The 15,423-nt window shown below is 34.2% G+C and overlaps 1 protein-coding gene across 1 annotated transcript in view; it reads left to right on the top strand.

Annotated features, from left to right (window-relative positions):
* The window catches only part of LRP1B (LDL receptor related protein 1B), a 1,837,899-nt gene that overhangs the window by 1,804,296 nt on the left and 18,180 nt on the right, over positions 1-15,423 (top strand). The gene's annotated exons all lie outside the window — the stretch shown is intronic.

The following is a 15,423-nucleotide window of genomic DNA, read 5'->3' as shown; positions in this document are numbered from 1 at the left end:
AATCCCTCCTCTAATGTTCTCCTTCTCTTGGGGTAATACATTTTATTTGGCGGGGGGTGATACATTTTACATGAATGTTTCATGGACATCTCTGATCGAGAATCGTCCCTCAGTGGCTCATGTGCTGCTTACTGTCCTCCCTCTTCAGTTGCTAGTGATTTCATAAGGGAGAGCTCATTCAGTTCGTAGCATCATACCCATTAAAGACACTCATAGATCTTTGAACTTGGAAATGCCAGGGAAAATTACTCTAATTTCATTGACCTTATTCAGATATGGGATACCCAGGCATAATCATATCTGCGAACACTTGGTACTTACGGCCATTCTTTTCAAAAGAACTTGTAGTATCTTTTCAAGTGTATAATGCTATTTGATGCTTCTATCAGGTTTTGAGTGTTGTATTATGCAAGCCTATGAAGCCCCTGTCTCCTTTGGAATTTATTAACTTGAATATGGGTTTCTAAACATTTGGAAAGTATTGGAGATCCTCTGCTCATGAGAAAATCTAGAATTTAATGTTTTCCCTCTGTCCAGAATGGACAACTTGAAATAAAATCATTCCACTTATGTGGTTTCTATTTTGAGTTTTCTTTTACCACCACTTGTCTAGAAGAATGACGTCCACATATGATCCACATCCATGTTCTGTCCCACCACCTTGTCAGAGTAGCATGTGATGAGTGTGAATGAGAGAGGAATGAGCATACCTGACTGAGTTTTATTCATATGTTACTATCTCTGTATGAAATAAATTTGAAACATATTTAGAAAAAAAAAGTCAGACGCTTTATTTAGCTGTATTTTACTGAAATTCTACAGATGCTCTGTGGGGTTTAAAAGTCAGCGCTGTGACCAGAAAGAGAACCCTTGTGATCACTACTGTCAGAATGAGGGGATTTGCACTTTAACTGCGTTTAATGAGCCGAGATGCAAGTAGGTTTAACCTTCCACTTACCACTGCGCTTCGTGTGACATCATTTCAGGCCACAGTTCATTGGTTTAAATCATGAACATCCACATGCATTTCACAGTGTATACTTAATCTCGGGGCTCATCTGTGTCACACACACTTAACCTTTGCTTAGCTCGCCGACAAGTGTATGCAGCACAGTCAGCTAAGGTGTCTAGAAATATAATGGAGGGAATGAAAAAGCTCAGGGAACTATCTAATAAAAATACAATTGCTAGAATAGTGGCTTTTAATTAAAGAAGTACAGAAGCAGGTGTTTTTAGACTATTGCTGTCGTCTATACTATATTTGGAATAGTGAACTTTATTTAGTAACTGACTTTCAAGTGCTGTTGAAATAATACATTATTTTGTTTCCCAAATTTTTACTGAGAACATTCTTACTTTAACCAGAAAGACTTCTTTACAGAAGAAATAGGTACATGGTAGAAATTTTGTTTCCTAATAGTTTAAGTCTTTCCTTCCTGATTCTATTTGTCCATAAAAAATAACCTCATTTCCTCTGAGAACTTTCAGGGACCACCTTTGGGGTAACTATCGATGTTCATCATAATGGAAGTAATTTTTGCACTTTGCATTTGAGCTTTAGAGATGGATCATATGTGACATCCCCCTTAATACCCAATGTCATAAACAGAGGCAATGATTGGCACCTGATAACAGCCCCAGGGTGGTGTCACAGTGTACTTAGTAATGGTCTTTAAGCACAATTGTGTTGAAATTCAGATGTTTCATTATCAAAACTCTTCAGTTTTGTTCACAAATGATCTATATTGTTATTCAAGAAAATGTCATTCTTTAGATAACAGTCCAAAAAATATGGGAAGTGATTAAAGTAATCACATAGGGAAAAAATGGTATTCTTTCTTTTTTTTTCTGGGAGGTCTTTGAATGTATCAAACCAATATTCCTACATAAACTACAGCCAAAAATACCACTTTAAATATTAGTCTACAAAATGTATATAAACTGATCTGTTAAGGCATTGATTCACTTCTCAGTTCACATTTAGGTTTGTACCTTGTGTACGTGAAGACAGAGGAGGCTCTTCAGGTCTACCTCAATCTGCTCCACCCTAAATTCCTACAGCCATTCAGCAAATATTTACGGGCACTGAAAGCATGCTAACTCCTAGACAAGTGAAGATGAATGAAATCTAACCCTAAGCATCAAGGAGCTCATTAATTAATGGGGTGAAAAATTCATAAACAGCTAACTAACCTCTAAAATGTAGGTGTGAACACAGGAAAAAAAGAGAGGGCAGTGGAGTCTTAGCAGAGCAAGTGATTTGTTCCGAATGGAAATGGAAGCTTTATAGAAAAGACAACCTTTTGTGGTTCATGTAGTTCAAGAGGTTCAATGAGGTTGGGAAGAGCATTCTAAAGAGAAAGAATAACATAGCAAAAACATGGATGTGAGACTTAATGGCCTATTTGGGGAACTGTGAATGCTTGCGTACGGCTAGAATGAAGGGTGACTGTAGTTGGGAGGGGAAGGAGTGTGAAGACACAAAAGTGAAAAGGTGAATTAGAATCCTGTTTATGCCAAAGTTCGAGGTTTTCATAGGATCCCAAAAGGAATGAATAACCAAAGAGACTTGAGTCAGACGCTTGAGCTGACAGAGTTGGCTTTTGAAGGTAATGCTCATTGGCATGTGGGGGGAGAGCCCTGGAGATCAGCTGCAGGGACACCACATGAGAAGGTTTGGTACCACTTCAGGAGAAGAGTGACAAGTGCTTGAATCTGCATGGTGCAACTGGAGGGAAGAAGAGCAAGGGCAAGAGATTCATGGATATTTCAGAGTTAATAAGTCCAGAGTGATCCTTGGCCAAACATTGATCTAGGCACTCATGTTACTTCATGTTAGGACACTAGTAATGCCTGCTCTGGGACCCAGTCTTCATTAATCTTGTCCCTGTTCATTATGTCCAGGCAAAGTACACATACATTTCAGACCCACCCTCCTTCCTCCCCATAAATAGGTCTAGGGACATGACTGCCCAGGGAATTCTCCTATGTCCCCAGAATCGATATCTCTCATGGGCATAGCAGCCCACAGTAATGTTCTCTTCCACTTTTTACTCTTACCAGGTATCGTCAGAGGCACCTAGCCTTTCAAGGTGATAATCTGCCTATTTCATAAACTCAGCTAGGAAAAATACATTAATTGGAAAGTTTTAGAACAAAAATATTTTACTTTTGTGTATGTTTGTCTCCATTTCTATGTGCATTTGTTTTTATGGAAATTTTGTCTGTGCCTTTGTTTTTTACAACCTAAAATTTATTCTGATGGTAGCAGTAATGCTTACTGAATCCCTCAAATAACTTAAGGTATAAAAGAAGCATAGAAGAGATAATGATATTCTGCTATCATTAATTCATTTGCCAAATGCTTATTGATAATCTAAGATGAATGAGACCCTGTGTAAATTTGGGAGGATAAGTAATAAGAGCTACAACTGACTTAGCAAATACTTTCTGCTAAGCACTATGTAAAGCATTTACATATTTTACATAAAGTTAAAATATTATGCTGTTGTTACTATCATCATTATCATCATCATGTAATTGTTATCCCCATTTCACAGATGATAACACTGAGGTTACATACTAGGAAGCAATGGATACCTGAGATTCAGATGACACTTGTTTGATTCTAAAGTTCATGCCCTGGTTATAACTCTTACTCTGTACTACTTTCTTTATGTTGTACTAACTCCAACGTGGTTTTTACTTTGAAGAATTTAAAATTTATTTTGGTAGATGAGTGGATTTAAAAACCTTAAAATTCCATTTGACAATTGTTGTAATAGTTAAGTGGGTGAGTGCATTAAGGAGGGCACTTGTGATGAGCACTGGGTGTTATATGTAAAGGATGAATCACAGAATTCTACTCCTGAAGCTAATATTACACTATACATTAACTAACTGGAAGTTAAATAAAAATTTGAAACAAACAAACAAAGAAATATGACCAAAGTGTTGTGGGAAAGTATCTCAATAGAGATCAATTAATGATTGCTTGTTGGAAAGAGAAAAACTTTATAGATAAAGTGATATTTTCATAGTATGTTGAAAAATATGTAGTATTTGTACAGATGGCAAATGGCTAAAAGCCTTTCTTGAAAGAGGAAGAGAATAGGTCTGAAAGTAAGGTGATGTTTTTTGAGAACAGAACGTAGCCCACATAGCAAAATGGGAAAAGAGAAGATTAGAGAGATATGTTGGGGCCATTTAATGAAGTACATTTTATGCCATGACACAAGAGTGGGTTTACAGAAAGAAGAGTAGAGGATTAAGGATCTAGGAAATACCACTGTTTGATACTGTGTTATAAAGGCATCAACAAAAGTAAATGAGGAAAAATAGAAATTGGAGGGAACTTGTCAAAGAGTAGATTCCTCCAAGTCAAAGGAGTAGAGAATGTAAAAGAATATGAATTCAAGGCAAGAAAGAAAGAAAGAAAAGAAAAAAAAGAAAGAATAAAGATATATCAACTCCAGACAGTTTAAGGAGGATAAGAATTATAAATGGTTTATTGGATTTTGCCATTGGATGTCCATTAAGGGAGATGTTGTGAAAGCTCTATATGACAGGAGAATATTAAGCCCTCGGGATATCTTTCTAGTGGTCGATTCTCCTTATAAGGGGAGCTTTTCGGAAACATGGATTTCAGCCTCAGATTTCAATTGGTAGTGGTCATGTTTCTTTAATGAAAAGTTAGTATGTACTAGTTCATCTTAAAGCCTTACAGGAAACAAAAAATTGCTTTAAGAGATAAGATATAGTGCTTGCTTTACTTTGTTGGTAGTACATTTTTATTTTTTTCATCGAGTGGAAAACTATTTGAATGTGCAGAGCTTATACACATTTGGAAAGTCTACAAAGTATTCAGATCTATGAAGGTGACAGATTTTTTCCCCACATAGAAATGTTATTACTGTATTCTTCAATTTAAGAAATAGATTTGTTCTTTGAAAGCCTTCACTTTTGCCTCTTGATGGCCATTTTCACTTATTACTATATGTGGAAGTAAAAAAAACTCCACAGAAAAGCCTAGACCAAAATAAAATCTAGGAATTTTTTATGCTTATGTGGAGAGAGTTTTTATATTTTTTAAAGTTAGTATATTGCATTAAGTTAAAACCAAATTAAAAAAAAATCTAATGGGTGTTATTTTAACAATATTTGGGCTGTTTTATAATCTTTGTTGTGAGAATTAGGAATTATTAACACTGTGAAGACCTATTCAACTCAAATCAAGTTAACTCTGTATACCTACTTTTGAGATATCTTGCTGGGGTCAGACTTTTATTAATATTGGAATTAACTTTCTTTAAAACATAGACTTACTTCCACAGCATTATCTCTTAGCAATATTTATAATACATTTCATCTTCCAATAATAAATCATGTTTGTAGCTACCCTACTTCTCCTGCTGCTACTAGCATACTTACATAGACATAGGCACACACACAACCTTGTCACATTACTACAGGAACATTCATTCCACTTAGGTGTTTTGCTCAAAGAGTTCATTGAATTGAAATGCTTCTCCTATCTTTTTTCCACTTACATCTTATTATCCCCCTAGTCTCAACTCAGATATCATCTCTGTGTGGCACAGGGCAAGTGAATAGTTAATCTTAATTGACTTGGGTTTAGCTAAATTTCTCAAAAGAGAAGAATCAAAATTTAGTGAGGAAAAAGTACTTTATAATTTGTGATATACTATTTGTATGTATATATTATATATAGTTATATGTAATAACTATATATATATCATATTAGAGACAGAACCAATAGGATGGATGGATACGCGTGTTTAATTATGCATCCTCCAAACTCATATGTTAAAGACCTGATCCTCAATACCTCAAAAAGTGGCTTTATTTGGCCTTTAAATAGGTAATTAATTTAAAATAGTATTGTTAGGATGGGCCTTAATCCAATATGACTGTGTCCTTATAAGAACAGGATATAGGATACAGGCACAAGGTGAGTGGGGGAAACCCTGTGAAGACAGAAAGAAAGAGTCATTTATAAGCTTAGAAGACCGGGTGACACAGTCACTTAAGTGTCTGACTCTTGCTTTTGGCTCAGGTCAGGATCTCAGGGTCGTGAGATCGAGCCCCTGTGTTGGCCTCCACACTCAGCATGGAGTCCGCTTAAGTTTCTCCCTCAACCTCTGCCCCTCCCCCCATTCACTCTCCTCTCTCTCTCACTCTCTCAAATAAATAAATAAATCTTTTTATAAATAAATAAATTAATTAATAAAATAAAATAAAACAAAATAAAATAAATAAGCTTAGGAAAGGGGCCTTAGAAGAAGCCAAAGCTGCTGACACCTTGATCTTAGGCTTCTAACCTCCAGAGATAGGGTTCACAGAAGGCCCATCCCGCTAAAAAGTAGGAAGATACTGAAATGTACTTTAAAAAAAAATTCTCCTTGGTATAAATAACCAGTGTTTAAGGATTCATGAAAAAAAATTTTATAGGACAATAAAGAAGTGAAGGATTCCTCCCTTTAGAACTCTTCTTTCTGTTGTCTGGATTGTGAATGCATATTCAAATCCTTATTCTGCTCACATGTGTCTCTTGTATTAACAGTACCAGAAAGATTCACTTATTGGCTGGTACCATCACTATCAAAGTGAGACAGACAGTAAAGAAATTCTGTTGATTCTACAAGATACAGTAAATGGAAAGAGCGTGGGTTTTGGAGTCATGATTACCTGGATTCATATACTCATTCCTCCAGTTATTTTTGATGTGGCCTATTGGGTTCTCTAAGCTTTTGATTTTTCTTCTTTAGAAATATAATTCTAGTATGTATATATAAAAACCTCCATAGGAAAGAGCTGTTGTATGAGCACACATAAGATTAGTCTGAAAGTTTAGTCTGTGTTTAGAGCCACTAGATCCTTTATTTCTGCTTGGGTTTGATCATGACTACGGATCCAGACTGAGAAGTGGTTTTTATTTTTAAATCTTGGTGGTATAACACTGTGCATGATTTTATATTTTTTTTAGGTAACTTGCTGAAGTTTTCTTGGGTATCCCAAACTCTAGTTCTGTCTTTGACAAGTGGTTCTTGGCTGAGATCTTAACATTGTAGTTAGTGTAGCAAAGATTCGAGAATTCCATTAATGTTTTTTGTACACACTACATTTTTAATCTGGCTTTTCTTCATATTATGATTTTTTTTGAGAAATCATTCGTTTTTCTATACTCCTAAACACAACGAAGTCAATATTTCCTCGATTTGGACAGACTTTGGCAGAAAATGAACTAAAGTATTCCTTCTCAGAGTAGAATACAAGAACTCTTCAATGTCAATATTAAATACATTTTTCTTCTGTTATTATTTTTATTAGACCATAAATTTTAATTTTAGAAATAAAATCTACAATCCTGATCATTTTTCCTGCTAATTTTTTCAAAATATCCATATTTCCTAATAACAACCACAATTGTATTTGGTTTCTGTTCATTCAGTTTCTTTATACAAATATACACTTGCAGATTATCGGATACTAAAATGAGAGACTCTCTCTTATGTCTGTTTACTGTGCAATACATTCTGAACAAATTCCATGTCAACGTATATAATTAGATGCTTTTATTCTTAGTGATTGCCCAGTGTTCCATTGTCTGCATTTTCCCTACTTTATTTAATCAACCATGTATCATTCAGTTATTAGGTGTGTGGTTTTGTTTTTGTGTTGTGCTCTTTTGTTAACTTTTCTTCCCAAGGGTAAAAACATGCATGCAAATATCTTTGTACTTTCTCATTATAATCCCTAGTCTAGTATATCCAAAGTCTATAAGAACCAGGTGTCTGTCCCTTGATTGATTCATACTTTACCCTTTTAGAGAACAAAAATACTGCCAATCTTCTCTTTCTATATCCATTAATCAGAAAGCATTTATTAAGCACCTACTATAAACCAGACAACATCCTAGGCACCAAAGGGTTTATCAGTGAGCAAAACACAAAAATATTTGACTTATGTAGCTTAAAGGCTAATGGTTACCTATTATTGGTTGAATTGGGGGCATATTTACTTTTTAAAAATAGTTATCTGTGTAATGCATATTCTTTTTCATAAAGAGAAGAAAAAAGCAGTTTTTAAAATTATTTCTGTCATCTGAAAATGGAGAACCAAAAAGATCTAACTCTGATAGTGCATTGCTTCTGAAATCATATCAATTCAGGCACTGACTGTTTTGAAAATGGCAAAACTCCAAGACATTTCTTATAATATATATTATTTCTTCTTCCCCATAGCAAGAACAGTTCTCTATTTGGTCAAAAACAAGATAGCAATGTTAGTTTTTATGTTTTACTTCTTCATTTCAAACAAAAGCTTAAAATAACACACTGAGCATTTCCCCCCAATCTATTACTTTTTCCTTTTTTTTTTTTTTTTGGTTTAGTTAGATTTACATGGGCATCTGTTTTTTTTGTTCATCTTTTTTAGGAAAAAAGGTTTTCCATGAAATTATCTTCTTCCTTTTGATCATTCATGTGTGAAAATATGTGTATGTGTTTACATTTTTCATATTCCTCTCTGATATTCCATATTTTATGGCTGGAATTGACCTCTCATCTGTGTGTGGCCTTTGGACATGGAACATATTTCTGTGAAATTGGCCTGGGAATGCTGCCTGTTATACACTCTATGGCCTCTTTAAATTTATATGTCTGTTTCTCTCTGGCAGATTATAAATTCCTTCCAGTAAGAAACTGTGTCTGAGTTATCTATTTTGCCCCAATAGCTAGTATACATTCTGCATATAGTATATTCTTAGCTAATGTTGATAAAAAATGATGTCTTGGTGACTGTGTTGTATTGTGAGCTCTGACAGCCTGTGATATGATCATCCTTCTATCATCACCGTAATACCGCTCTTACTTTGTTATTAAATTTTCAAAAACTGCAAGAGTCAGAAAAAAATAGAAAAATGATTGATTTTATCATGATTTCCACCTAATGCTTCCCTGGGGTGTTTCCTGAGTGCTCTGGAACTCAGGTTAAATAGCTCTCCATAAAGAACTAAATAGTGCTTAATTCACCAACCTATCTTATTAGAACATATTTTTTTTTTGTTTTTGTTCTCTCTTCTCCTTGCCTTTTGTTTGTTTGTTTATTGTTTTTAGTCTGGGAATCTCTATCAAAAATGGACAGGGTAGAAGAGGAAAGTCAGGGATAGCCCCTGCCCTCGAGGGACTCGGAGTCTATTTGAGGAAAGACATGAGGGAAGAAGGACCATGGCAGGGGCTTTGGGGATTTGAGTGGTGTAAATAAATGACGCTTATAAAAGAGGATTGGAGAATAATATTAGACAGTGAAATAATTCTGAGGAATGTAGAATGCTTAGGTAGAAATTTGAAATCCATTCCATAAGCAATAGGGGATAATGTTTGAAATATGGAGTATCACAGTCATCTGAATGTTTCAGAAAGGTCTTGATGACATGGTGCTCTTGCCGGAACAAGAAGCCATGGGTTTGAAAAAAACGAATAAATAAATTTTTAAAATGAATCCCAATTAGCAATGAAAAGGAGGACAAAGATATTTTTCAGTTAAAAAAATGTTTTTTTTAAAAGTGGCTTCTGGTAAACAAGGCACCCAAGAGCCAAGTGATAGAGGACATCCTATCTTGGGAGTGCAGTCGGTTTTGCTTGTTTCGTTTTTTCTCCTCTGGCTCCTTTGTCATCTTGATGTGGAAATGTTAATAGCATGCGCTTTCTAAAATTGTTCTGAGGATTAAGAAATATAATGTGCGTAAAGACCATAGAGTATTGTTCTTAACATAAACATTAAAAAAATTAAAAGGGAAAGTCCTAAAGCCTTATACACCAGACATAAATGATCAGAACCTGGCATAATTTGGGCTTCTAAGAGTCTGAAGATGAAAAGTAAAGTGCAGGTGGTGGTGTTTTTGTTTTTTTTTTTTTTAATGCTTATTATTGAAAATAAGGTGCTGTGTGGCATCAAGAGAAGATGAGCAGTGCAAGGATAGTAACTGGGAGACGATCTACAGTAAGTAAAGCCCAGCTTAAGTGCTATTGAGAAAGAAAGGACAGTGGGTCTGCCCTAAATTACCTAAGAAAATACACAGAGAAATTTGCTTCATAAACCTTTGTGAAATAGAATTTTTAAATGCAGAAGGATGCAAAAGGAATATATAAATACCAAAGGGACATTCATTAAGAGAGAGATCAGCGCTAGGCATTTGGTCATTTTCTTTGGTTTTGTGATTGTTCCAATCTAATTATTTTATTAAAAGTTCAGCATTATTTTCTAAGTCCTCAGGGTGAGAAGCACATAAGGAAATGTACAGGTGCTAAAGAAGCTTTTGTCGGGACTTTTGGGAAGAGGCTAATGAGTTCTGTTTCTGTCACAAAGTTGAAAGAGGTAGAATTATTCTCTACATTCCAGCTAATTAAGGCGTTGATTTCTCAAAATACTGGCCTTGCAGAAAGGAGACTACACGGTGTGCTCTTCCCCAGTCTTGCTGTCAGGCTGAGCAGTGCTCCTCCCTGTGGACCAGCGACCTTATGGCCCCATAGAGAATATTTGAGAAGAGCCCAAGGAACTTGTCATGAGTGATTTCGAACAGATCCCAACTTTTCAGCAGGGGTATTGAGCAATTCAACTTTAGCGGCCTGTGCTGTCCACATTTCAAGAGTCAGGTCATTGCATGTTCCTTATTTGCTTTCCTGCCCCTTGGCAGATTTTCAAAGCAGAAAATATGAGATGTGCGTGTGTTTTGGAGTAGTAAAGGCCAAGAGAAGCTGTCACATCAATTTCTATCCTTTATGATCCCAGGTAACAAGTTGTAGCTCGTCCTAGCTTTCACATGCTAGCCGTGCCATGGGGAAAACACGCAATACAGATATCACGTCTTTCTGTACAAGTTTGAAGCCCAGTTTTTGCGTTGAGAATATAGTGGCATTGCTTAGCAAAGAACGTTTATTACAGAGTTACATGTATGGGGCAGCTATTGTTATAAAGCTTTGATGTTGTCATGTTATCTTCCCTTGATTTGGGGACATATATTCATATATATGATGTCATATAATCAGCAAATCAGAGCAAAGAAACCAAATACAATATAACTACATAATATTTTCATTTGTTAATGTTACCTCTTTAACAATTTAAATGTTTTTCTTCTCTATATAGACTGCTTTCTCCAGATTTTACTGCTATAGAAAATAATCACAGTTTCAGATGCTTTTAACAACAAAGATTTATTTTTTTTGCTCATATTCCATGCTGGAACAAGTCAATAAATCTAGATCAGTCAATCCTCAACCTAGTACCTGATCCCAAACTAATTTTATGCACTTCCAAGAAAAGGATCAGGAACATATGGTTTAATTAGCAACATTGATTTAAGAGTAAAAAATAAATTAAAGATTCTTTATACTATCATTATTCAAGAAAATATGTTCTTTCTCCTTTTTTTTTTGTAGTAAGTTAGTAACAGAGAGAAGTCATTATGTTAAAGGAATATCAAACCTAACCTAAGCCTAATACTTCTTCCAATGGGCATACAAATCAGAAATTACAATTATATAGATATTGGCATATATATACAGTCTTTAAATTTATAATTTAATATTCATAATATCATCATTTGTATTAAATTAAGTTAAATGATGTGTAAATTTTTTAGCTTTTATAATAATCAACTTACTTGCCAAAAAAAAAAAAAAGGAGGGAACAAGGAAAAATCTTTTAAGGCAGTCAAAGGAAAACATAAAAAATAGAAAGGTAGCATAGAAGGTAAAAAAGGAAGTGGATTTAAGAGGAAAACAAAGCTGACATCCTAAGAGGCTGCATTTGTGGACATTGTGTGGCAAAGCAGGAAGTATCGCTCTCTCACTCTCTCTGTTATTATAAACTAAAAACCTGAAATGCGTGAACTGCCTAAGGATACATCCTTTGTGAGGAAGAGGGAATAGATTACAATACAGGTCTGTCTGATTCCAAAATTCACACATGCCATTTGTGTCCCTGCATACCAGCACTTTAATTTCAGACAACAGTTTAAATTGATTGAATTAAATTATATTTAATTTAATACCTATAACTGGTTTCCATGCCAAAGTATTCATCAGACAGGCACTTTTAGGATTTTTGTCATAGGAGGAAAAACATTTCTTTATTGGCTGCATCTTGGGACAATAACTAAAGTATCACACAATTTATATCATTGAATAAGTAAAATTTTTACATGCCCAAGTTGCTAGAATGTGATCATCTGATTTTATAAAGGGAAGAATTAATAAATGAAAGGGGGAAGGGAGGAAAAAGGGAAACAAAAAGAGAAGGAAAGAAGGAAGAAAATATTTGCCTATTACTGTGGTTCTTACAAATGAAGTGTTTCCTGTGGTGAATCAGTATTCCTTTCAGTGAGAAATGACAGACTGGTAGCCAGCTGAAAGCATGTTCTTATGAATGGTGCTGTATATTCTTCATAGAATGAGTACGGCACATGTATATAAAACTTCTCTATAAATGCGTGTTTGTATGTGTTCAACCATGCATCCTCCATGCCTCGTGGATTCATTTATTCATTTTGTCAAATGGCAAATATTGATTGACCAGATACACACATTGATTATGTGCCAGATACTGTTGAAGAAATGAGACAATACAAAGATGAATAATAGATAATCTCTACCTTAAGTTAATTGCAGTCTATCATAATTGTAGGTAAATGCATATTTAGATATTCAAGAATGCATATGTAAATAGAGAATACAAAAATAGAATGTACCATATTTATGATTGCATGTCGATCAAATGCATAAAAATATTTATAAGTACCCCAAATTGCAGTTTTCTCCATAATGTAAAATACTACTATAATATTGTATAGCATTTCAGATTTATTAAAGATATTTGTCTCCACTTCCTGAATCAATTTTTAGCCCATTGCCTGCATAAACCTTCTCACCTTGAGTCAGAAAAGTAATCTAACGCCTGGATTAGGAAAGAAATGTGCGTTAATGGGCATCTTTTGTCCTAAAGCCTCCTATGTTTCTGTCTGCAACATGCTCCTATAAAGGTTGAATAAATCTGGTGATAGTTGTATGACTAACATTTAAACATGATACACAAATTTGTTAATTCATATTGAAGCTTGACTTCAGCAAATCATTCTTTATCTCATAAGCCTTTTTTTTATTACTTGTTTTGTTTTTAAAACAATTTAATGTAAAAAAAAATCTTTTGAAAGTTTGGGTCCTAGATTTTGAGGAAGGCTGAAAGGCGGTAATTGGGAAGTTGATATCGATACTAACACAAGGCTCCTTAATCAAGTACAAATGGTTGGTGGGAAGCTTTGGTGATACCTTTTGGTAGATACGTAGTAATCTTGTAAGTAGAGAAAGAATATGCTGAAGTACCAGAAAGCAGAAGGCCATTTTCATGTCAATCATTTTTTCAATGATTTAGGCTATAAATTAGCATGACTAACATCAATATCCCAGCACATTAGCACTATGATAGAAAGTAAATTAAATATTTTTTTTAGAGAATTAAAGTTATATTGGACCTAAAGACATTCACACACTCAAAACCTTGTGATAACACTTCCTGATCTTCCTACCATTGCCCCAGATTTGCATGGGATTAATATACCTTGAACAATACTTAATAGGTACAGTTGGATATGCCAGACATCTTCATAATAATTTGTTTCAGATTTCACCATCCTGTACCACAGAAGCCCTAAGAATCAGGAAGGGCCTTTATGAGGCATTTGTTTTTGTTTTGTTTTGTTTTGAATAGACAAATTCTTTATTGTTTACCCTTATTTTGTGCTAAATCACAAAGTTGTGTGCATGGCACTAAGCATAGAGAATCCCACCCCCCACAGTTTGCTATCTTTTTAAGACAATTGTGGGATTGGTCTTTCTTCTTGGCAATGTGTAGACAGAACTCTCTACTGGTATTACAGCATGCATTATGTTTTTCCTCCTACCTTTAGCTATAGCGTTGTAACCACTGTTTCTAACGTCTGCTTTTATGTCTTCAGTTACATCTGCCATATTACTTAATACTAATTATATGATTATTCCTTTCCTCTTTCATTTGGTGCATGTAATGTATTCAGTGAAGTAGAAATTGTCTACTCACTCTAAAAAACCCTTCATGCTTTTCAAAACTGCTTTCAATAAATTTTTCTGAAGACTATCTAGATGATAAAAATTTTCCATTACTAGAGATTTCTTTTTTTTTTTTAATATTTATTCAGTCATCATTTCACACTTTGGTAGCCATTTCTGCTCAAGTGGCCTGTGAAGAATTTTATGTTTAAACATTCCTAGCTTAAACCACCCAATCTTAAAAAACTTCCTTTTATGGGTAATTACGTGGCAAACTAGATTTCATCTTTTCTTTTATAGTCCTCCTTACTTCTTAAAATAAATCATGTTAAATAATCCATTCTATTAATTTTATTTCTCTCAGGCCCACCTTTTCAATTTCTTATTAATTTTGCTTTTCCTAAAATAATTGTTGGTCAGTTTGTTTAATATCCATTTTTGTTTTATTTTATCACATTAACACTTCCCAGAAACCAAAACTTTCTGACCAAATTCTCTTAATATTAAAGTAAGATTAGTTTTGTCTTACTAATTTTATCAGTACTAGATAAAACAATGATTTAATGTAATATTTTTAAACTATGAATAATATATTCTTATAGAGTAGAATCAAGTATACTTATAAAAACAAACATAAATTTAAGCTACTATAAGCTTTCTGAAGAAAACAGAAGAACAGTGTAATACCTAACTGTTGCCATGCAAGAAGCAACAGTTAAATTTAAATCAAGACTAGTAATGCATAAATAGAAATTGTAGTAAAAATTGTATCTAAAAAGTACCAAATAAGTGAAATATAGAGTGAATAGTTTTAGAAGTTCAAAATTTCATTGAGTAATAATATAGATGAATTTATAGATGGTGTATCTTTATAGCTATATTACACACATTTACAATATTTTGGAACCAACATAAAAATGTGAAGTTGGTATCAAGAAGCATGTAAACAACTTTTTAATACGCTCCTCATTCTCACTGCTTAGAGACAAAATGTTAAACATTACTGACCACAGCTCTAAGCCAATGTGGTAATTACTACAATTTTGCTACTCAAAAACATACACTATTTCCTTTCGTTCAGACAACATTTTGACTTTCTTATTGAGGGACCGGTGCTTTCCCGGGCATGAGGGACTATAGAAAAGTATTCCTGCATTGAATTAGAAGGATCGTGGCACTGTCGCAGAAGACAATGAAGAAATAGTAACACCACATTTTATTTTATTTCTTTTTTTTAATGATTTTGTATTATGTTAGTCACCATACAGTACATCCTCGGTTTCCGATGTAAAGTTCGATGATTCATTAGTTGCGTATT

The sequence above is a fragment of the Ailuropoda melanoleuca genome, chromosome 2 (genome assembly GCF_002007445.2).
Source record: "Ailuropoda melanoleuca isolate Jingjing chromosome 2, ASM200744v2, whole genome shotgun sequence".
Lineage (NCBI taxonomy): Eukaryota > Metazoa > Chordata > Mammalia > Carnivora > Ursidae > Ailuropoda > Ailuropoda melanoleuca.
The sequence above is the reverse complement of the archived record's forward strand: the minus strand, read 5'-3'. Positions and strand labels throughout refer to the sequence as shown.